This window comes from Leopardus geoffroyi, chromosome D2, assembly GCF_018350155.1.
Source record: "Leopardus geoffroyi isolate Oge1 chromosome D2, O.geoffroyi_Oge1_pat1.0, whole genome shotgun sequence".
Taxonomy (NCBI): domain Eukaryota; kingdom Metazoa; phylum Chordata; class Mammalia; order Carnivora; family Felidae; genus Leopardus; species Leopardus geoffroyi.
In genome coordinates, this window is record NC_059334.1 from 86612268 (window position 1) to 86636455 (window position 24188).

General features: G+C 46.1%; 1 protein-coding gene and 1 long non-coding RNA gene across 2 annotated transcripts in view; one reads left to right on the plus strand and one right to left on the minus strand.

Annotated features, from left to right (window-relative positions):
* Positions 1-24188, minus strand: part of TCERG1L (transcription elongation regulator 1 like) — a 196755-nt gene that overhangs the window by 159049 nt on the left and 13518 nt on the right. The window lies entirely within an intron of this gene.
* On the plus strand, positions 2691-6141 carry LOC123577235. The gene is made up of 2 exons (XR_006701780.1): positions 2691-3877; positions 4451-6141. It is a non-coding gene; the product is annotated as an uncharacterized LOC123577235 (long non-coding RNA).

Consider the following 24188-nt stretch of genomic DNA (forward strand, 5'->3'; position numbering starts at 1 on the left):
AGAACCAAGAGCCCAGAAACAAACCCAAACATAAATGGTCGACTAACATTTCACAAGGGAGCCAAGAACGCTCAGTGGAGAAAAGACGGTCTCTTTAGTAAGCGGTGCTGGAATAACTGGAGAAATGAACCTGGACCCCTATCTTTAAAAAATTTTTTTGATGTTTATTTATTTTTGAGAGAGAAAGAGACAGACAGTGAGCGGGGAAGGGACAGAGAGAGAGAGACACAGAATCCGAAGCAGGTTCCAGGCTCTGAGCTGTCAGCACAGAGCCCCACGCAGGGCTCGAACCCACAAACTGCAAGATCATGACCTGAGCCAACATCAGACGCTCAACTGACTGAGCCACCCAGGCACCTCTAAATTGTTTTTAATGTATATTTATTTTTGAGAGAGAAAGAGAGAGAGAGAGACAGAAAGACAGAGTTCAATGTGGGGAGGGGCAGAGAGAGAGAGGGAGACACAGAATCTGAAGCAGCTCCAGGCTCCGAGCTGTCAGCACAGAGCCCGATGTGGGGCTTGAACCCACAAACCACGAGATCATGACCTGAACTTAACCAACTGAGCCACCCAGGCGCCCCGGAACTGGACCCATATCTTACACCACTCACAGAAATTAACTCCAAGTGGATTAGAGACAGAAATATAAGGCCTGAAACCATTAACCTAGAAGAAAGCAGGTATGTTTTGGAAATCGTACCTAAAGGTCAATCAATGTGAACAAAACCAGCAAGCAGGACCATGTCAAACAGCAAGACAAATCATCAACAAGGTGAAAAGACAACCTGCAGAATGGGAAAAACAGTCATTTGCAAACCGTATATCTGATAAGGGGCTTATACCCAAAATATATGTTAAAAGAAATATAGCTCCTACCGCTCAATGGCAAATGAATAAAAATCCCAAATGATGCAATTTAAAAATGGCAAAGGATCCCGATGGAAATTTCTCCAAAGAAGATACACGAAAGGCCAACAGGTATGTAGTGAGGTGCCCCACACCACTCATCACCAGGGAAATGCAAACCTGAACCACAATGAGGCATCGCCCGCGCCTGTTAGAACGGCCATCAGCCCCAGATAAGATGGCAGGTGCCGGCGAGGATGTGGAGACAAGGGAGCCCTCCTGCGCTGCTGGTGGGCATGTAAGCTGGTGCGGCCACCGAGGAAAACAGTGTGGAAGGCCCACCAAAAACTTACACATAGAACGACCCTGAGATCCAGCAAGCCCACTTCGGGGAATTATCCCCAAAGGTAGCGAAAACGCTAACTCACGGATCTATGTGCACTCATACCCCGACTCACAACAGCCAAGACACGGAGGCCACCCAAGTGTCCGTCGATGGACGAATGGATGAAAAAAATCGTACATAATAGACTGTTAGTCATAAAAAATGAGGAAATGTTATCATTTGTGACAACATGGGTAGACTCTGAAGGCATTATTCTAAGCGAGATCGTTCAGAGAAAGACACATGCCACACGATTTCACCTATATGTGGAATCTTAAAAACTACAAAAATAAAAACAAAACACCAAACTCATAGAAAGAGATCAGTCCTGTGGCTAAAGAGGCAGGGGGTGGGGGAGGGGGAAGTGGAGGGAGGTGTCAAAATGTAAAAGTTCCAGTTATACTATAAACACGTGCTGGGGACCTCACGGACAGCGTGGCGACCGTGGCTGACACCGATGTACGATTTATAGGAACGTGGTTAAGAGTAAATCCCGAGGGGCGCCTGGGTGGCGCAGTCGGTTAAGGGTCCGACTTTAGCCAGGTCACGATCTCGCGGTCCGTGAGTTCGAGCCCCGCGACGGGCTCTGTGCTGATAGCTCAGAGCCTGGAGCCTGTTTCCGATTCTGTGTCTCCCTCTCTCTCTGCCCCTCCCCCGTTCATGCTCTGTCTCTCTCTGTCCCGAAAATAAATAAACGTTGAAAAAAAAAAAAAAAAAGAGTAAATCCCGAGTTCTCATCACACGGAAAAAACCGTTTTCTTTCTTTCTTTTCTTTGTGTTGTCTCTATATGAGCAGGTGGGTGTTAGCGGAGGCTATCGTGGTGACCATTTCACAACAGATGTAAATCCCGCCAACGTGCTGTACGCCTTAAGCCCATACAGTATGTCAATTACTTCTCAATAAAACTGAGAAGAAAAAAATGAGTCAATCACAAAGGAACACTGGTAAGTTAACCTGAGCTGCCTCTTCAAAACACAAAAACAGCTTGGAAAGATATTTTTTAACCTGCTTTCAATTCACTTGGTTACATATGAAAACGCAACCCTCTCCAGGTCACAAAATCGACTGATTAATATCAGTGAAGTCAGGACGTTAATAACCAACATCGGCAAAAGGATGGTCATAATTGGTGGGTGGGATGGAAAGGAGGCCTGGTCTTCCCGCGGCAAGGGTTTGGCCAGGCTCCAGGCGGCGGAGTAACGTGCGAACTCACCGTGTGACACACGAACCAGGGGGCCGGTGTGGGAGCAGAACGCGCAGCCCGCCTCCAGCACGCCAGGAGCGCGCGTGAGCCCGGGCACGCATGCGCGTGTGTGGAGGAGCCCGCGCGGGCGGGCCGCGCATGCGCGTGTGTGAAGGAGCCTGTGTGCGCCTGCATGGGTGTGGAGGAGCCCGCGCCAGCGGACCGCGCAGGCGCCTGTGTGGAGGAGCGTGTGTGCGCCTGCGCGTGTGTGGAGCCTTGCGTGCAGGAGCCCAGGCGGGCGGGTGCTGGAGAACGGTTACAGGTGAGCGCGCGGTAACAAAATCCCGCGAGCCCAGCTTCGGGAGGCAGTTGGCCGCTTTGTGTTTTTCCTCTCGGTTTCGTTTCCCACACCCCTCGGCCGGGCATTTACCAAGCATCTCTACCTGCCAGACTGCGCCCAGCTTGCGGCTGGGAAGACGACCGGATGCAAACAGATAAGCGCCCGCAGGTGCCTCCTGCCCGTGCACACCGGCCGGCAGGTGCGCGGAGCCAGTGAGAGCCCCGGGACGCCGGCTGCTCCCCCGAGGAATGCCCCTTGAGCCACGTCTTGGAAGATGAGCAGGCACTGGATAAATTGTGTCGACTGATAATAATTATCATAACTTGCTTTCCCCAAAGGGCTGCAGAGAATCCCTTAGTTGAGTAAATAAACAGTGAGATAAGAAGTCCAGCCAAAAGAAAACTGCTAAGCCAGCTAAAAGATAAGCCAGGAATGCTATCCCATAAGGATTACTTATAAAAAAATCAACGTTTTAAGCAGAACCGTAATTAACCGTGAGCTCTGCTTGAGGACGGGCTGAGGCGAGTGCAGGCCCGCCGCTGGGGGAGCTCCGGGGGCCAGGCCCTCAGCCCCAGGCTGCTGTTTTATCACTGTTCCCCCTGTCTACCTCCTTCTCTGACTCCCAACTTGCAAAAGAGCTCTGTTTGCATGTTTTATTCCCCATAGTCCCTCTAGTACCGCATGAAGGAGAAATTCTCCTGTCTTTGTGGCCAGAGACAGCGGGGTGGGCGAGGCTGAAGGAACTTCACAAGGGCACCTGAACCCCAGAGCGGGTGTGTCTGACCCGAATCCCCCTGCGGGGCTGGCGCCGGGGCCCCACCTGGCTGGCCATGGGCAGTCCGAGACACGTGGTGGACAGCAGCGGCTGGACGCCTTCCTCCTTTGCTGGCCGGAGCCCACCGGGGGCCACACGCACAGGGAGCCCTTGGTCATGGCTGACACGCTGGCTTACTTAACCCAACACCGGCCTAGGACCCTGGAGGGCAGGCGGGCTCTCGTCATCAGCTGTGTTCACAGGCAGACTGGCTGCGGACACCCTTCCAGAAGCTTCCTCCCAAACCGGAAGTCAGCCAGCAGCTGCCTTTTGCTTTTCTCAGGACTGGACAAGGAAACAAGAGAAAGGTTGGTGGCCGTGGGAGCCAGGACGTGGGAGCCTGACGTGGTCAAGGAGTCTAGAACCTCCCAGCGCAGGTACACGTTCTAGGTACGCACTCAATTCGGACGGCGCTGTCTGTCCTGGTCCCCGGGTTTTACCTCTGCTCCAGGCGTGCTCTTGGCCCACAGGGCCTCAGCTGCATCCTGCAGACCGAAGCAGGGGCAGGCGGTGCTGGAGGGGACGCACCCCTTCTCTGGGCCTCCGGCCACCCTGCGGAGGGACGCATCACAGCGTCACCAAACACCAAGTTGGGATTTGAACCGCCGGTGGGTTGCGGAGTAGATAAAGGCTAACCGGTTAGCTTCTGCGTCTTCTCAGAACAGGAGGCAGGCAGCGCACACGTCGTGTGTCTGTGAGAGCGCCCGCAGAGGCGAGGGCCCCTAGGTGTCCAGAACACAGAGGGTGCAGAGTAAACAATGGGCGGCTGGCAAGTCCTCGGAGGAGGAAACCTCGCCTGACAAATGCCAGCTGCTGCCTTCTCTGTGCTGAGCCACACATTCCAAAAAATAAACAATCATTAGTTTATTATGTCTATTTAGCAAATGATTTCAGCTCCGGTGGAAATCCTTCAGGCGATATATCTACCAACTGGTAATTATTTCTGCAAAAACGACTGTTCGATGAGAGCGGTGACTTCAGGCTCCTGGTGCATGTGCATGGTGCTCACGGAGGCAAGTCCGGGGACTGCGGCGGGCAGAGGGGAAGGACGCAGGGCTCGGCCTCGAGGCTCCAGCTGCCATCGCCCTTCCTGGCCCCTGAGAGCCTGGACACTCAGCTCCTGGGAGTGAGGACGTCCTCTTAGCAGGATGATGATGGGCTCTGTGCATCCACATGATAAGCCAGCTTTTCCTGAGGAGCTGAGTCAGAGCTGGGTGGCATTTTGTCTCCTTGTATCGACACTCGGGTGCTATGGTGAATGTGGACCTATAGAGACCCCATCGACATCTCCAGTCTCCCCCCAACATTCTGCCTTGTTATCTTGGGTGAAGCTGGGCAGACTCGGGATCTCGGAGTCAAGCCCACAGCTGTGGGTGCAGAACTTGAAAATCCACGGTGGTGCTCTGAGCCCCACACCCCCTGATCGTATGATGAAAGTTGTCCATGGATCTTGGATCCTGGCACTGAAGGGGCCACCAGCCCAGACGAATTCAGCTCCTTCTCACAGCCACGGGGACCCTCTGGGTCTCCTCCCAAGGAGCTAAAGAGCAGAAGGTGTGGCTTTGACACGTGTGTCTCTACCAGGGACACCTGACGATGGTTGTTCAGAACGTTCACTGGATCCCAGCGCATCCATATGAATGAGCACCCCATCCCCCAGTGGACAGAAGCCCGAATTCCTCATCACTGAGTTAACCCCCCGGGAGCAGGAGCATGGGATTAGGTCTCCTTGCCTGTGCAGACGGTACAAGACAAGGACAGATGAGCTACTTAATGCTAACAGGGTGGCAAATTCACTTCGCTTTGTGCATCAATTTAGAAATACTAACTTGTTTTATTTTTATGATGTCATGTAACTTGGTACACAATAACGTGAAAACTCATTTTATTAAAACCAGAGATTAATTATACTACCCCAAAGAACAAATTGCCATTAATACTGGGTACTCTAAATGTCCTGATTGTGGTAATAAACTGAGTCAGGGAAGGAAAGGAGAAGAGAGATCAGGGTGGCAATTTGCTTAAGAAACAACAGACCGTCTAATGGTAGCTTCTACTGAACGCCGTGAGCCCAGGCATCCGCTCTGGGCCAGCACCTCCCACGGCAGCTGGTCTCTGGAACCCCGGTGCCATCCCAGGAAGGAGGTGACGATGGCCGGCCAAGCTGAACCCAAGGGCTGGCTCGGCAGAGCGCCTGGCCTGCTCTGGACTCACTTGCCATCAGAACACCCAGGACCCAGGCACCCCTACCACACACACAAATTCCTTGGGGGTGGGGCCGTACCTGTAAGAGACATGCCCAGGTACTGTGCACGCAGTAGGTGCTTAATGGATGCATGCCAATCAAGCGGCTCCAAGACAGCATTTGTCTCCTGAAGGACTCACTCCATAAGTGGCTTAGCGGGTTTCATGGGTCCATACGGACTTGTGAGTCTACTGCTGAGAGGAGCCCGCCCTTGGGGGGGCCGACGGTGCACGCTGTCCCTAAAGGCAGTGCGTTTTCCTGTGGAATGCAGTGGCTTTGGTGAAAGATTAACCTTTCGCCTAAAAATAAATGTATTTACATTCCCGACGGGAAGCCTGAGGTTTTGCTGACCTTGAAGCAGGACAAAATCTTATTTGTTTGCACGACAACAAAAGTTGTGTGAAGGGTTCTTTAATGCGTTAAGCAAAACTATGCTGTTTATCATCAGGCAGCTGTTTCAACCCACTTCACTATGCTCAGCGCACACATGATTTACACTCACCTCTTACCTGACTCATAATATCCCCTGGCAGTCATAAAGCACAGGAAATTATTCTCAGCCTGTGTCTCTCTCTTCAGAGACACATTTAGACAGCGATGCCATCAACCAGCTGACGAGTTTTAGGAACCTTCCTGCTTTGCTGCGTCTATCTTCATTATGAAATTAAGATGATTGAACGCCTCATAATGGAGACACCAAATATGCCTTTCCCCTCACCACCTGCCATGGTGGTTCTGTCCCCTGAACTTCTCCAGGTCGATGCATGCGGCTGTTCACTTGCAAGACGGCTCAGGAAGGTAGGTGGGGCATTCACAGATCACGCCAGGGTGACCGTGTCCACACTGACTGCTTTCTTCCTCTCGACCCAAGCGCCGTCCCTAAACACAGCCTCTGGAGCAGGGTTCCGTACACATCCCCGATGACACACGGTACTTGAGAATGAACATTTTAAGACAGAAACTTTCAGAAAAACGTTCTCATCATGTGCTGCTGCTGCTGCTGAAAGATGCTGCACGGAATTCATGTTTCCGTTATGGCAAAATATGGTACAACCACGTCTGTCCTTGAAGAATTGATACCCCAAGTGAGACGAGAGTCTGAGTTTTCAGAATCCAGGCGCAGGTAGAAATAAGGGTAATCACAGTTCTGTTCACACCGAGACTGCAGGGAACAGGATTCGCGGGGCCATTGTCAGAACTTCCGCTCCTGCAGCCCACACGCTGACCGCCAAGGACGAAAGGGACTTGAAATCAGCAGGCTCATTACAGAGATTGTGAAAGATACGGAGGAGGTTTTAGTCCACTTTTGAACCCCGGCCCCTGAATCACTAGGACCCTCGGTGGCAGGTGTGTGCCCGCCCCAGAGCCCCAACAACAGCCCCTGTCACGGAGCCACTGCAGCTACAGGGATGGGCGGCAAGGACCTCCTGCAGGAGGTGAGGTGGTGGCTGGGCCAGGCGCCAGTGACACAAGGGCCGCTCTCTGCTTCTTGCCACGGAGGTCGGTGTTCCCTGTGGCCGTGTTCATGCACTGCCTTAGCGGACCATACTGAGCACCTCAGGGATGGCCTGCCTCATCCGGGGAGCAGTGGCTAACAGCCAAGGGCAGGGTTTATGGTGCAAAGTCGGGCGCTGGCTGGGCTGGGCAAGGATGTGAGGAAAGGACACAGAGGCCTGGGCACTCTTCCGTAAAAGGGCCGGGCAAGGAGGCTGGTCCCAGAGGTCACATCTCAGCAGACCTTAAGGAAGCAGCAGGCGGTGAGCTACAAGGATTTCTGGAGGAAAGGCGATCCAGGAGGAGGGAACAGCAGTTGCAAAGGCCATGAGGCAGGTGCTTGAAAAGTGGAGGAAGCCAAAGGGGCAGGGGCTTCCTGGGAGATGGGGAGGAGTGACAGGGGGTGGGGGGGACCACCATGCGCTTTGGGTTTCATTCCCCATGTGGATGAGGGCTTTGCTCACTTGCCAAGGCTCAGGCTGAAGAAAAAGCTAGAAAGCTTCACAGACGCTCCCGGAGAGAAGCCGAGAGAACCAGGCTGCTCAGGAGGCCATGTGCAGTGGCCACTGGCTGCACCCCTCCCCACAGGGCCCCAAGGGCTTCGACTGGGGACCCTGACCCCACAACTCCAAGCCTGCGGTCTTGGGAAGGACCTGAGCTCCCAGAGCCTGCATGGGTCACCTGTCTGTAACACACACCTCCGCGGGGTCACATCTGTGCAGTGCAGGCAGGGCGTCCCACCCCCACCCCCAAATTATCTCCACACCTGAGCCCCTGGGGTCTTTCAACACTCACAGCTGACCACCCTCCTGCCTCCAGGCTGCCCCGAGAGAGGCCGTCAGGTCCCTGAAGGCTCAGGCTCTGTCCTGCCACAGGAGCTCTGCCTGGTCACCCCGATGGTTTCCCATGTCCCCCTTCATGATGACCCACCCCCTCTAGTCCCCACACACTTCCCACCCACCCCCCACCCCCCCCCCACATACCAAACATCGTCAGCTGCGCACGCACTTATGAGTTCATCCCCTGAAAGCCTGTCTCTCTCGCAGCCTCAAAGCATAATGGCCAGGAGACCTTGGCCGGCTGGTTTAACAACGCCCTTCCAGAACCTGGTCTGGCCTCACGGCAGCACCAAGTGTCCCCAGACACTGTGGCGTCCACAGAGCCTGTGTGAGGAGCCGGTGACCAGTTCCCCTTATAAAGCGGTATGAACTGCACACAGTTCATGCTCAAGTAAAAACGGGTCATCGTCCTTGCAAGTTTCAGGTGTTGCAAACATGTGCTGCCTTCACAACGGGTCGGAGGGAGGGAGGGGGGACAAAAGGAAGGCAGAGGCAGGCAGGTAAGCAGGAACATGAGATGTTTGGTGCACTGTATTGTCATAACCACCATTCCTATGTGTAAATCCCAGGCATCGCGGTATGCCTTGACTTCTTATGACCAAAGCACTCCCAGGAGGAGCCAAAGAAACTCAGTACCAGCATTGACAGGAGCAGAGCGCACAAGCCCTGGAAGAAATGACGTTTGGCGAGATAGATGTGTGCCACGCATGTGACAGCACCCGAGGCAGAGAAGACCATGGTCACATCAGTCTGGAGTCCATGAAAATTCCCAACAAAGGAGATGGAAAATCAAGATGGACCCAGAAGGAACACAGGCCACCCAGTGTCCTTCAACAGACCCACCTCAACGTACTGAGTCCTCAAAATGATCCAAAGGAATGGAAGGTGGATGAGTGAGTTCAGAGCTTTAGCAGGTCCCCAGTGGCCATAACACCCAAGGCAAACTTGTCTCAGCCCACGTTCAACCTCCCCTTCTGCCTTCCAACATAGTGGTAAAGCCACACCCTCAGGCGTGCACCCTAAGCCCACTGGAGATTCCCACCAGGAGTCCACTTGGGGGAAGCTTCTCCCATGTAGCGGGGCCCAGCAGGGCGAGCCTGCATCCCTCAATATTAAGCTGTGCAAGGCATCTGCACCTGCACAGGAAGACACCTGTGCACACACCCCCGTCCCCTCTGTGGCTGCAGTGCGTGGAGTCAGCGGCACCTTCACCCGAGGGCCGTGGAGAAGCCCTTGTGACAAGCTCAGTGTGGGCAGCGGCTCGCCACCAGAGACTCTGCAGCCAGAGGTGGACCGTGGCAGGCTGTCCTGGGCCCTGTCTTTTTCTTCCTCCGACATAACCGTAGAATCCAAGCCAACCCCGTGACCCCGCCCTTCCTCTCCTCTCTAGACCTTTAGACTCAGTCACAACGTTTCATTCATAAAACGTGTGGTCCTCAGCAGGAACCGTTTCCCTCTTCGTCAAGCCTGCATCAGTGTCTCTGTGCCTCTTTCTTGTGATCTCAACGGCAATCATCTACCGCCAACAGTCACTAACCTGCTTCCTTCCCTTGCAAACTGTAACACTCCATTCTCTGCATAGTCCCAACCACACTCGGTCTTCCTTTTAATGAATCAGCAGATGTTTTCTGAGTGTCCATTATGTACGAGGTCTCGCAAACACGCGCCTAAAGGACACCGTGCATCCCCCACCCTGCATAATGAAACGTTGAGGCAGACTTGTCTCTCTTTCCTGGAGAATGAATGCAAATAGGCTAATTAGATCCGAAGAGATTCCAGGTTCATTTCCAATTAAAAAAATCCTCTGTATTGAAGATAACACTACCTGAAGTGAATACGTATTTTCCTTAAAAGAGTGACTAATGTATTGTTTATATAAGAGGCATTCATATTGATGTAAGGAGGAACAAGGAAGTTACAGGTAAAACTCGGGACCACCAGGTCATTATCCCAAGAAGAAATACAAGGGTTGGTCATTGGGAAACACTCAGATATCTATTCTTTCCGAAGGCAGATCTGACTTGACATTCGTGAGGCTTAACCTCCAGAGCGTTCATGCACACAAACTCTCCCAAGCTTCTATCCTGAATTCCTATTAGTGATTTTGTCTTCTCTTCCTTAAAAAGGAAACAAAATTTGCATAAACGTCATGGTCGGAAACACCTGGTCCTCCACTTCTTACCACCTTCCTTCAGTATCTAAAAGTAAATATTGCCCAGTACCGCTGAAAACCCATGTTTCTGCAAAGCTGCTTGGAAAGAACTGATCCCATCCCCCTCTCCTGGAACCCACGTAGGAGCCAGATACTGAGGTCTTAAGCTTTCAATTTTCTCAGAATTCTAACTGAAATCACATTTACATGAATTCAGCAAATTTAATTATGAAAACTATGACCATGACTGCAGGGCATCTTAGAAATAGGCATCGCTTTTTAGGAGATCTAGTGCCGTTTTCATGTCGTTTGTTTTCATTTATAGTGTTGGTAATACCTAGTAAGCAGAAGAGAACCGATTCCTCATTATAGAAACCAGTGAAAGTAGCCTTGGGTGTCGCACCAGAGAGACTGGGTGTGCCTATCTGAAAATTTTCCACCAGGAGTATTTTAATCTATTCATGAACGTGATACACTAAAATGTTAGCAAAATAATAAGCTAGAATGTAAGACCTATGGAGGCAGACCTTTTAATCTTCTTTGTTTACATCTGTCCAGCATTAACAGATGCCCAATCTTATCGACCATGATGAATGGGACATTTATGAAAACGAATAATGTATCAGACCACAAAGCAAATCTCAACAAATTTCAAAAGAACTGTTGTTAAATAAGCCACCTGTCTGACCACAACTTATTTAAATTATAAATGAATAACAAAAAGAAAATTGTAAATCTTACAAATTATAAAATTAATTAAACAGATATATCCTAAAAATCCACGAGACATAAAATTGCAATAAAAATGTAAAATCTATAAAACTGAATGACAAATAGACATTTACAGATTTACGGAAAGCACTGAAAATGGTATGTGGAGAGAAAGGGGTAGCTTTGAATCTTTTATTAGAAAAGAAGACATAATTATTGTGCAAATATACAACTTAAGGAGTTAAGAAAAGAAAAATCTGAGTAAATCCAAAGAAAATGGAGGAAACTAGAACGAAGGGCAGAAATAAATAAGATTGAAAAATATCTATAGAAAATATCTTTAAAGCGCAAATATTATTTCTTTGAAGCTCTAAGAAAATGGACAAATCTCTAGTGAAGTTGAGCAAGTAAACTTTTTTTAAGTAAAGAGGTTTGTATGAGCGCCTGTGTGTCTCAGTCCATTAAACGTCCGACTCTTGATTTCGGCTCAGGTCGTCGTCTCACGGTTTGTGAATCTGAGCCCTGCATTGGGCTCTGTGGTGACAATAAGGAGCCTGCTTGGGATTCTCTGTCTCCCTCTGTCTCTGCCCCTCCCTCCCTCTCTCTCTCAAAAATAAATAGACAAACATTAAAAAAAATTATATAAAGGGGTTTGTAAATAAGCAATATTATATGTTTAAAAGGAGATAACTATTAACATAGTGTATTGAAACAAAAAGGAAATATCATAAATAACCGTATACCAAAACAGTTTGAAAATTTAAGTTCAAGTATGAATTCTAGAAAATATATATATAACTCGCCGACCCTGGCAAGAATAAAAAATAGAAGAAAGCATGAAGAGTCTTAAGACAACTAAATACATTGAATCAGGAGTTTAAAATCTTTGCACCAAGGAAAAACCAGGACTTTACATTTCGACAGAAAAGTCCTACAAGTTGTTGTGGTTTTTTTGTTTTTTTTTAAAGCATCCCTTTCTAGTGTGAAACACTTCCAGAGAATTAAAAAAGAGGGTCCTCTTCTCGATGTATGCTATGCAAGCGATACAACTTCCACACTAAAACCAGGTGAGTAAGAAAAAAACGAAGGTGCAGGAGCACAGATCAACCACCCTCAACAAAAGAATAACAATAATGCAGCGCTCTATGTAAAAATGGCAACTTGTAAAAAGGAACTTGGATTTACCCAAGAATGCAAGTGATTTAACATTAGAAATCTTTTTTTAAACTTCATTGATTGACTGATTGATTGAGAAAGAGTGCAGCAGGGGAGGGGCAGAGAGAGGGGGCAAGAGACAATCCCAAGCAGGCTCTGCACAGAGCCGGACGTCAGGATCGATGCCACAAACTGTGAGATCATGACCTGAGCCGAAATCGACAATCAGACGCTTAACCAACTGAGCCACCCAGGCGCCCCAACATTATAAATCTTTTTAATAGCATGTACTACAATAACAAATTAAAAGAAGAAAAATGTGCTTATGTTAATAGAAAAAGAAAAAAGATTGACAAAAATTTACTTCTAAATCATGATAACAAGCAGTTACCACCAGCAAATGAGGAACAGAAGGAACTTTCCTAAGCTCAATAAAGGGTAATTAATAGAATCTACAACATGCATCATTGTTAACGGGAAGGATTAAAAGCATCGCTTCAAAATGGGAAGTGCACAGAGCACCCACAATCACGACTAGATTAGTTATTGCACTGACAGTCCTGGACAGCAAAGGTAAAAATGAAAATTCTGAAAGTAGAATTAAAAAGCATGAGAATGGAAAGGAAGAAACAAATCCTTTTCCTAAGCATCTTGCAGAGCAAGCTGTGGTTCTTGCAAAGCAGTCTCATGTCCTATAAAGCAAGGCAAAGACTGACAATTTGGCTGGAGAAGTCTTTAAGAAGACTGGGCAATTAGGGAAAGTTTATGCTAAATGCCTACAAAATACATAGGCACAGTGAAAATGTGGAAATAGTTTCTTCTGGTGCATTTATGGTAAGTAAACTGCTTCATCAGCTGGATTTTGAAAAAAAAAATTAAAGGTAACATTTACTAATTTACTAAATTATTCCATCACGGAGAAATACATATTAAAATATTAAGTCAGAGTCGAATGCAAAACTGTGGTTATAATATCGCATCACATCTGGCAATGCAGCCACACAGCAGCAGCATTGCTCAGAAACATTCCCTGGAGCCTGGGGTGACTTGTTTTCCTTCCTTCTACATTTTGGTAGTTTCTACATTTTTCCATACCTAACAAATGTGGATAATTCTTAAGTGGGCAAAAATGAAATATGTTAAAATGAAAGGCAATCCATTTGTGCATATAAACACCACACATGCTTATTACCTTCTAAATATTCTAGATGTGGGATAAAATTGGTGCCTTAACTGTTTTTAGAAGATCATAGACATGGAAAGGTCACATTTAAATTCAAGTTGTTTGCAGAATGGGCATTGAGTAAATTTCCTTGAAATGCTGTCTCAACACCTTATTGAGCAGGCATTCTATAAAATATCCTGACAAATAGATCTCTAAGGTCTCCACAGATACACTTGGTTATTATCTTCCTGTGCTGCCCTGTCCCACACAGGGACATGAGCCACATGAGGCAATCAAGCATCGGCTGGTCTGCACTGAGGTATGCTGTGCGTGTAAAACACACTCGACTTCAAAGACAATATAAAAAAAAAAAAGGTAAATACATCATTAATATTTTTGTACTGATGACGTGTTGAAATGACAATGTTCTGGATATGTTGAGCTAAATAAAATTAATTGCTAAAATTAATTTCACCTCTTTCATTATGCTTTTTAAAATATGACTACCAGAAAACTAAAAATTCTATATAAGGTTCACGTTACATTCCCCAAGGGGAATAGTGCTTTTTTTAATTTATTTTTTATTTTTAAAAAATTTTTAATGTTTATTCGTTTTTGAGAGATAGAGACAGAGTGCACACGGGGGAAGGGCAGAATCTGAAGCAGCTCCAGGCTCTGAGCTGTCAGCACAGAGCCCAACGCGGGACTCGAACCCACGAACCGAGAGATCATGACCTGAGCTGAAGCAGGACGCTTAACTGACTGAGCCACCTAGGCGCCCAGGGAATAGTGCTTTAGAATAGGTACCAGCCTATTGAAACTTCCCCTGAGAAGAAAGTGGGGAATAAGCATGTCTAAATTAGATCCTGAAGTCCACAGTTACCATGGAATTCTGACACTCCCCTAGTTATTTTCTTTTTTTTTTTTTAAATTTTTTTTTTCAACGTTTATTTATTTTTGGGACAGAGAGAGACAGAGTATGAACGGGGGAGGGGCAGAGAGAGAAGGAGACACAGAATCCGAAACAGGCTCCAGGCTCTGAGCCATCAGCCCAGAGCCCGACGCGGGGCTCGAACTCACGGACCGCGAGATCGTGACCTGGCTGAAGTCGGACGCTTAACCGACTGCGCCACCCAGGCGCCCCTCCCCTAGTTATTTTCTGAATGGGGATCAGCACTAATACAATGACTCAGGATCAAATCTGTAACTTACAATTCTCATCTTTAGACCAACTGTTCCATTACTTTGGGGAATGTCACCCATAAATTCAAAGAGTAAATGATCCCAGGATGCAAACCCCTAGTTCTATAGAAGGAGACAAGTTATGTTGGTTAATTATTTCATTATCTAGGCAACCTCTCAATTGTTGCTGATGTCTGAATACTTCACCACTGGTTCTAGGGACACAACAGTGTTCATACAGATGCAGCCTTGAAGTACAGTCTAGACACAGAGAAAATATAAAGTGATGACTCAGTCTCCAAGAAGGCACTGTCCCCACCCCGCCTGGAGAAGAAGGTCTCCCCCAAGCAGCTGAGAGAGCGCCAGCATCCAGGATGGTGGGGACATGACCACTTACATCGATTACTAATGTCACAGTAACAATGTATCTAAGTCTTGAAAGAAGCCCACTTTACAGATGAGGAACACTGAGGATCACGCAGCTAACAAGTGGCAGGTCACACTCTGAACTCAGGCCATGTGCCATCTGTGATGCCTCGTCTCTAACGCAAACTTTCAAGCCACTTATTAGAAGATGTCTTTCAAATGTAAATATTTTTCTGACTTTCTGCCTTTGGCACAATTCACAGGGATTCCTGGCTCTCCCCCCCCCCCCACTCCCCCCACACACAGTTTTCTCCGGAACCGGAGGGAAGCATGAACCTACTCGCTGGGTGCGGGGCAGACTCTAAACTGGCCACCGCAAGCCCAGAGTCCCTTGAGGGCTTCCTGTTTTCTGGAGGGTCAAACACATCTGCATCGCCTACTGAAATGCCCGCTTCTCAGTCACAGAAAGGCGGCGTGTCGCCCCCAGCCTCCAAGTCAAGTTGGGGGTCCTGGAAGGTCTACGTGCCTTTCCTCTCGCCGCAGAAATCGCCGGGCCCTGTTGGCACAGGGGCTGCGACGTCACGGCTGTGCTTCCCACTGAGCTGGGCTGAGTCCTGGCCGGCAGTGATTAGCTCTGTGCACATCCTACTCTACCCCCTCGCCCGACCCTGGCACCTGGACATCCAGTGCCAGGGCACGGATCAAGCCGCCCAGAGCAGGTTACACCGTGGGGACGCCACCTCCAGGGAGTGCCTGTGCTGGCCCCCGGGATCCACAGGGCTGTGTATCCAAGGAGGAAATGAAAGCCATCTCCTCGGGTTCTCCACCTGTCCAAGGCTGCGTGGCAAGACAGAGCCCTGCTCCTTCCCCGGTAGGGCAGGGGCTGAAAGAAAATGGGGCACGGCCGTAGCCAGGCCCTTCCTCGGTGGCGCAGATGGGCACAGCTCCACTGTCTTCCTTGTGCGGGGCTCTGCTGAGAGGCCCTAGAAGCAACTCGTATTCTCACGTTCAATGCCATGAAGGACAAAGAAGCATTCTCGTGGATTTTGTGGCACTTTTCTGATTATAAAGTAATAGCTGCTCATTAAAAATGGAAAATAAAAGATATTCTATAGTTGGACGTCAAAGGTTCCCCCCCCAATCCAGCATCCAGAAGTAAGTACTACCATTTTGGAGTGTTTCCTCACCATTTACCAGTGTGTGTGCCAGTGAGTGTGTGTGTGTGAACAGTGCTCTCAAACTGAACTATCCTGCCCATGCACTTCAGAACCTGCTTTTAAACCTTTTAAACTAATTTTTTTTTAGTTTCTGAACTAAGCTTTTAAACTAAACTAAAAAGCTTTTAAACTAAGCTTCTTAAATTAAAGCAAACAAGAACATTCCCTTTTGTCTAAATAATCTTCCAAACAGGATTTTATTCAAGGTTAAAGACCATTTACTTTTTTTTTTTTTTAATTTTTTTTTTTCAACGTTTATTTATTTTTGGGACAGAGAGAGACAGAGCATGAACGGGGGAGGGGCAGAGAGAGAGGGAGACACAGAATCGGAAACAGGCTCCAGGCTCTGAGCCATCAGCCCAGAGCCCGACGCGGGGCTCGAACTCACAGACCGCGAGATCGTGACCTGGCCGAAGTCGGACGCTTAACCGACTGCGCCACCCAGGCGCCCCGACCATTTACTTTTTAATACTGATGTACCCTAACTCACTGGACCAACTGTCTAGTCACCGACATTTGCGATTTGATTTTTCTTCTTAGTGGTGTAAATACTGATGCGCTGAATCGCTTTACATATGTATTTGCTCTTTCTTGAAGAAATAGAATCACTGGGTGAAATTATATTAACTTTTTTAAAAGATCTGAAAGTCAGACTGCATGACCCATTACAGTCTAGATTTCGTAGCATTAAGTGTACGTCCCATGGCACTATTGCAAACACGGAACAGAGCCAAGGGTTTTGAAAGTCTGTGCTAATTTAACAGGAATATTATATTTGGTGGTTTAAAATTGCATTCCTTGAATTACTTCTGAGTCATCCACATACCGCATCACGATCATTTATAATTATTCTCTAAGTCATCTGCTTATGTCTGTTCATTTTTTATTATGTATTAGAATGCCGTGCTATGTAACAATTCTTTTAACACTCGTTGCATTGATCTGTATGGAGGTTAGTACCACATTTTTAAAAACTGGTGCAACTTGAGAATAAGAAGTGAAGTCCATCTTACAGATTCTTAAAAATACACATTTGTCCATCTCATGTGCATATTCCATGATCAACCCTCATAAAATGATTTTCTCACATTCCAAAAAAGTAGTTTCGTTAGCATTGTGTTACATCCACAAGCTAATGTGAGAAGAATTGGTAACTTGGCCACGTTCCATTTTCCCATCCAAACACATAAGGAGTCTCTCCAGCGAAAAATGCCATTTTCAGTTTTCTTTGTTTAGAGTCACACACAGGTGAGGATTCTGAGTCATCTGCCCATGTCGATGGCTCTCGATGGCTGTGTGCAGGTACTTGATGTATTTTCCACGTGCACTTGCCCACAGCAGCCTCTAAACAACTATTAATTTGTAGGAAAAATATTGTCTTTTGTATGTTTGCATTTTATCCATCTGTCTTGCTGAACTGCCTTTCTAGTTCTCAGTTTTTAAGCTGAATGTCGTGAGTTTTCAAAATATTAAAGCGTATAAACTTCGAGCAGTATTTCGTATTTGTGTTTCATTTCTTATTGCATTGGCTGGGACTTCCAGCAAATAGTCAAAAGATAAACAGGGATCGATTACCATGGAAATAACGGTGATGTTTGCCATGCGATATGGCAGTTTTTAGATAAACATCACATATCGTGTTGAGAAATTACACTTCAGTGTTTAGCGTTCTCACTTTTTAAATGGTTGTTGAGTTCTATCAAACAATACATCTTCCTGAAATGCAGTTAAAGAATATTTTTTTCTCATTAAACCTACAGACATGACGTTGTTGCCAACGCCCTTATTACTATACAATTTCCACAACCATGAAATGTGTTCCACTGAATCCTGGCAGATGTTATTGTTACTATATTGTTACATTTTCAATAATGCTTTTAGGATTTTATAGCCACCTTTCCAACTGAGATCTGTCCAAATCATTTATTCCCTTCTCTTTTTTTTTTCCCCCCTATTTTTGAAAAACATTGGTGAAATGGGAGGCCGACTTCATAATCTGTCAGCATCTTACCATTTTCTACATTCTGAAACAAACTCTGTATGAGGAGAAGACCCTGGCTGGAGTCCGGGAGACTTTACAGGTCACACCTGGGGGTGCCAGGCTGCAGAGAGAGAGAGGTGCAGGGAGCCGTGAGGGCGAGTGTTTGAGCACCTGTCCTGGGGGCTGTGACCCAGGCTACCCCACCCTGGCCCGAGTTGAATGGCTCATTGCGTCCCAGAAAACAGTTCATCTAATTATTTAAAAAAAACTACTGGTATTGAGCAGAAATGTTTCCACCTAATCTGTTTTTTTCTGGCCATGGGTGGGGCGTGCTTTTTAAAATCAATTTAAGGGGCGCCTGGGTGGCGCAGTCGGTTAAGCGTCCGACTTCAGCCAGGTCATGATCTCGCGGTCCGTGAGTTCGAGCCCCACGTCAGGCTCTGGGCTGATGGCTCAGAGCCTGGAGCCTGTTTCCGATTCTGTGTCTCCCTCTCTCTCTGCCCCTCCCCCGTTCATGCTCTGTCTCTCTCTGTCCCAAAAAAAATAAACGTTGAAAAAAAAAAAAGAAAAAAAATAAAATAAAATCAATTTATTTGTTTTTAAAACTACAAACGTATGCCTTTATTTTTATCATTTGCTTCCTCACATTTTCCCTATTTCTGTCTCCCTTCCTGCTGCCTTGACCGAAGGCGAATTGATGCTGGGCTCTCCGAGCGGCACGGCCGTCACACCTAGCACTTCTCATGCGCACACATCGTGTGTGGTCACTGCATAAAGCGTTTATTTTTGTAGCACTGCTTCCCGCTTTATTCATTTATTCTTGGGTAGTGTTTTCACTTCCCGGATGCTGGGGGTCTCCTTACAGCTCACCTTCGATTTTCAAGTTCGATGAGAGTGACAGGCGGGAGATCTGCGCAATCCCTCTTGTGACTCCTTCAGGTGTGCGTCCGGGTGTCACTTTCTTGCTCTTTCTCCTTTAATTTTTACTGTGAAAACTTTCAACAGTGATACGATAGAGAACAGTGTGACGAACCCCAGGGCCCCAGGGCCCCGCAAGTGTCAGCTCACGGCAGGCTTTAGACCTGTCCACGCTCACAGCCCAGCCACCCCAGCCCCACACCCGGATTCTGATCCGGTAAACCCGTGACTGGCTTCAGCTCCGCCCACATGGTGTAACAGGTATCTCTCAGTTAGAAGGTTCTTTTTAAAAGCATAAGCATGGAACTCTTATCACACCTACAAATTACCAAATTAACAATAATCCCCTAGGGGCGCCTGGGTGGCTCAGTCGTTAAGCGTCCCCGACTTTGGCTCCGGTCATGATCTCGCTGTTCGTGAGTTCGAGCCCCGCGTTAGGCTCTGGGCTGACAGCTCGGAGCCTGGAGCCTGCTTCGGATTCTGGGTCTCCCTCTCTCCCTCTCTGCCCCTCCCCTGCTCACACTCTGTCTCTCTCTCTCTCAAAAATAAAAATAAATAAAAATAAAAACATTAACGAGAATTCCTTAGAATTATTAAACACTTATTGTTCAGATTCCTCCAGTTGTCTTACAATTTTTTGTTTGGTTTATTCCAACCAAGGTCAGACAAAGTTTCCATATTTTACTGGGTACGTCTCTTATGACTCTGTTTAAAAGAAAAAAAAAAGTTGGGCGCCTTCAGACATAATTTACGTATAGTAGCATTCGCTCTTTCTAGGAGTAGAGCTCTCTGAATGTCCACAACTGCAGTCATGCAGCCACCCTCACAGTCTGATACCTGTCCACACCCCACAACATGCCCTCTGCCCCTTTACGGTCAATACCTTCCTGCCACCCCAATCAGTCCCTGGGAACCACTGATCTGGTTTTGGTCTTACAGCTTTGCTGTCCATGGCATGTCCCAAAAACGTAATCGTATGCAACACACACTTGATTCTGGACTCTCACTTAGCATAATGTCTTTGGGATTCAGTGACATCGCTGAGCGTACCAGGGGTCCCTTCCTCGCTGTTCCCGTCAGGGCCCCTTGTTCGGACGCGCCCAAGTTCGTCAGTCCATTCAACAGTCAACGGGTATTCGGATTGCCCCCAAGTTTGTCGCTCACCAAGAAAGCCAGTACAAACACTCATGTCTAGGTTTTTGTGTGGACACGCCTCTCTATTTTTCTTGGGTGAACACCTAGCAATGACATCACGGGGAATATGAGACCCTGCCAAACTGATTTCCCAGGTGACCCTCCCGTGTCGAACTCCCACCAGCAAGTTGGGAAAGTCTCAGCTGGTCCCCACCTTCACAGGTGCGAGGGGCCGCCAGTGTATTGTCTAAATCACAGCCGTCCTGATACAAAGGGGCGCCTCGTTATGGTTTTTCATTGCTATTTCCCTAATGATAGAAGACGTTGAACATACTTTCATGTGCACAACTGCCATCCGTGTCTCTCTGTTGGTGATGTGGCTCGTCACATATTTTGCCTATTTTTGTTGGGTTGTTTGCTTTCTTATTATTAACTTACAAGAGTTCTTTGTGTATTCTGGATATCAATTCTTTATCAGATATGTTTTGCAAATATCTTCTCCCAGTGTGTGGCTTTTCTTTGCATTCCATTAAAAGTCCTTTCAAAGCACAACATTCGATGTCGATGAAGAACAATTTATTGATACATTTTCTTGTATGGTTCGGGCTTCTGGTGTTCTATCTAAGCCATCTTTGCCTAATTTAAGGTTAAAACTTTTATGTTTCCTTTCAGAAGTTCTAGGGGTTTGGCTTTTATAATCAAGTCCGTAATCTATTTTGAGTTAATTTTTGTATATGATACAAAGTATTGGCTAGGCTTTGTTTGTTTATTTCAAAGATGAACGTTCAATTGTTCCTAAACTGTTTATTGCAAAAGGCAAGTTTTCTGTACTGAATGCCTTTGCACCTTTGTCAAAACTAAATTAACCCTACTCGTGTGTGCCTGTTTCTGGAAGGTCTCTTGCTACGTTCTATCGATCTCTGTTCCTATGCTTCTTCTTCATTCCTGCAGCTTTATAGTGAACGTTCAAATCAGTTATGTACGATTCCTCCGCAATGTTTTCCAAACTGCTGTGGCTGTCCTGCTTTCTTCAGCTTTCCAGATAGACTCAGCTTGTCAATTTCAAGGACCTGGCGTTTTGTCAGGATTACGTGGAGTTTATAGATCAGTTTGGAGACAACTGATATCTTACCATTATTAAGTCTTCCAGCCCATTAATGCAAAACATCTCTCCACTTATTAATGTCTTTGATTTCCCCCATCAATGTTCTGTAGTTTTCAGGGCATATATTTTAGTAGGTTAACCTGTTTTTGATGTTTTAATGCTACTGCTATTTTATTTTAATTTCCAATTGTTCATCAGTAGTAATACAGGAACACAAGTGGATTTTCACACTAACCTTGTGTCCTGCAACTTGCTAACTTCACTTATGAGAACTAGTGGCATTTGGTAAACTCTTTGAGATGGTCTATATGCAATCATTTTGTCTATATATTTTTGCATTTTGACTGTATGCTTTTCTTTTCTTTTCTTTTCTTTTTTTGTATTATTGCATTGGTTAGGAACTCTAGTAAAATTTTGCATGGGAGTACGGAGAGCATAAATCCTTGCCTTGAGAAAAAGCATCAGGAATTCACTAATACAATATTATATTGTAAATATAATATTAGCTGTGACTCTTTAAAAGATGTTCTTTCTTCGTCTGAGGAAGCTCCCTTTAATTCCTAGTTGACTTCAAGGTTTGTTTGTTGTTTTTATTTTTCTTAATCTGAAGAGATGCTGAATTTGACAAATGTATTTTCTGCATCCGTTGAAATGGTCATATTGCTTTTTTTTCTCTATCCTTTGGGTAAAGTAAATAACATTGATTTGCTAATGTTGAACCGGCATTGATTTCCTAGAAGAAGCCCTGCTTGGTCATGATGTATTACCAGTTTTACATGTTAGCTAATATCATGTTGAGGATATTTGTATCTCTGTTTATGAAGTATATTGGTGTGTAACCGTCTCTCTTTGCACTATTCGAGTTCTGTATCAGAGGAACGCTGACCTCAAAAAGAAACATATGCATACGTACATTTAATTAATTAGCTAATTAATTAATTAAAATTGAGAAACGTTATTCCCGCTTTTATTTCCAAACAAGTTTACTTAAATTTAGTACCATTTTCTTCAAATATTGGGTAGAACTATACTGAAGCTGTCTGGGTCTGGAGTGTTCGCTGTTGGAAGGATTGACTTTACGAATTCAATATTGTTAATAGACGCAGTGCCATTCATGTTTTTCATTTCTCGAGTGAGCACGGGTAGCTTGTGACTCACAACAAATTTGTCTCCTTGATCTAAACTGTTGAGCTTATCATCATGAAGTAGTTTATAATACTTTTCTGTTTCATTTTTATGTTAAGACCCACAGTGATGTCCCTCTTCTGATTCCTGACGTCAACAATCTGTGTTGTCTCTCTTTTTTTTCCTATTCTCTATAGCCAGGGGGGTTTCAGTTGTATTGACCATTCTATAAACAAACACATAAATAAAGCCATTGGTTTCATTGATTTTCTTTATATTCTTCTGTTTCTAGTTTCTTTGATTTCTGCTCTTGTCAATAGTATTTCCTTCTTTCTGCTTGTTTCTGGCTAATTAGCTCTCTCTCTTTTCTGGTTTCTTAAGGTGGAAGCTTTGATCATTGATTTCAGAACTTTCTTCTGGTTTTCTTTGTTTCTCTGTTTTTGGTAAGAACATTTAAGATCTAGTCTCCTAGCAACTTCAAAGTGTATAATACAGTGTTGTTGAGTATCAACGCCAAGCTGCGCCTCGGATCCCCTGAATGTATTTGTCTTCTAACTGCAAGTTCGTGCATTTTGACCAACATCTGCCCTGGTGATCCCCCGTCTCCTCTCTGTTTCCGTGAGTTTGGCTTTTTTAGATTGTGCTGGGAAGTGAAATCACGCAGTATTTGTCTTTCTCTGCCTGACTTATCTAGCACGACAGCCTCAACGTTCATCTGTGGTGTCACAAACAGCAGAATCTCTTTCTTCCTCGTGGCTGAGGAACATTCCATTAAGTATATGTACCGCATCTTTTTTATCCTTTATCAATTAATCCACAGACAGACACTGAGATCGCTTCCATACCTTGGCTGCCGTGAATAATTCTGCAATAAACATGGGAGTGCAGGTGTCTCCTCAAGATCCTGATTTCAATTCATTGAATATATACCCAGAAGTGGGATTGCTGGATCATAGGAAAGTTCTATTTTTAATTTGGCGGGGCGGGTACCTCCATATTGTTTTCCACACTGGCTGCACCAATTTACATCCCCAGCAACAGTGCAAAAGTGTTTCCTTTCCCCATACCGCCACCAATACTTATCTCTTGTCTTTCCGACAGCGGCCATTCTGAGAGGTGTGAGGTGGTGTCTCACTGTGGTTTTGATTTGCATTTCCCTGATGATGAGGGATGTTGAGCATCTTCTCATGTACCTGCTGGCCATCTGGACGTCTTCTTTGGAGAAGCGTCTATTTAGTTCTTCTGCCCATTGTTTAACTGGATCGTGTGCTCTGTTGTTACTGAGTTGTAGGAGTCCTTTATATATTTTGAACATTAGCCCTTGAGAGATGCGTGGTTTGCAAATACTTCCCCCCACTCCATAACTTGTTCTTTCATCTTCTCGATTGTTTCTGCAGAAGCTTTTAAGTTTGATGTCGTCCCACCTTTGCATTTTTGCTTTTGTTGCTTGTGCTTTTGGCATCATATCCAAAACCTTGTTGCCAAGAGCAACATCAGGGAGTTTTTTCTTTGTTTTCTCCTAGGAGTCTTACAGTGTCAGGTCTTACGTTTAAGTCTTTAATTTTTGTGAGTGTGTAAGATAGGGGTCTAAATTTGCCTTTTTAATTGAAGTATAGCTGACCTACCACATTATAATAGTTTCAGGTGAATGACATAGTAATTCAACATTTATATATTATGAAATTTCATTTTTCTGCTTATGGTCACCCAATTCCCCAGCACCATTTACAGAAGAGACTATCCTTTCCTCATTGAATATTCTTGGCTCCCTTGTCAAATAGTAGTTTCATACATATGTAGGGGTTCACTTCTGGGCTCTTTAGTCTGTTC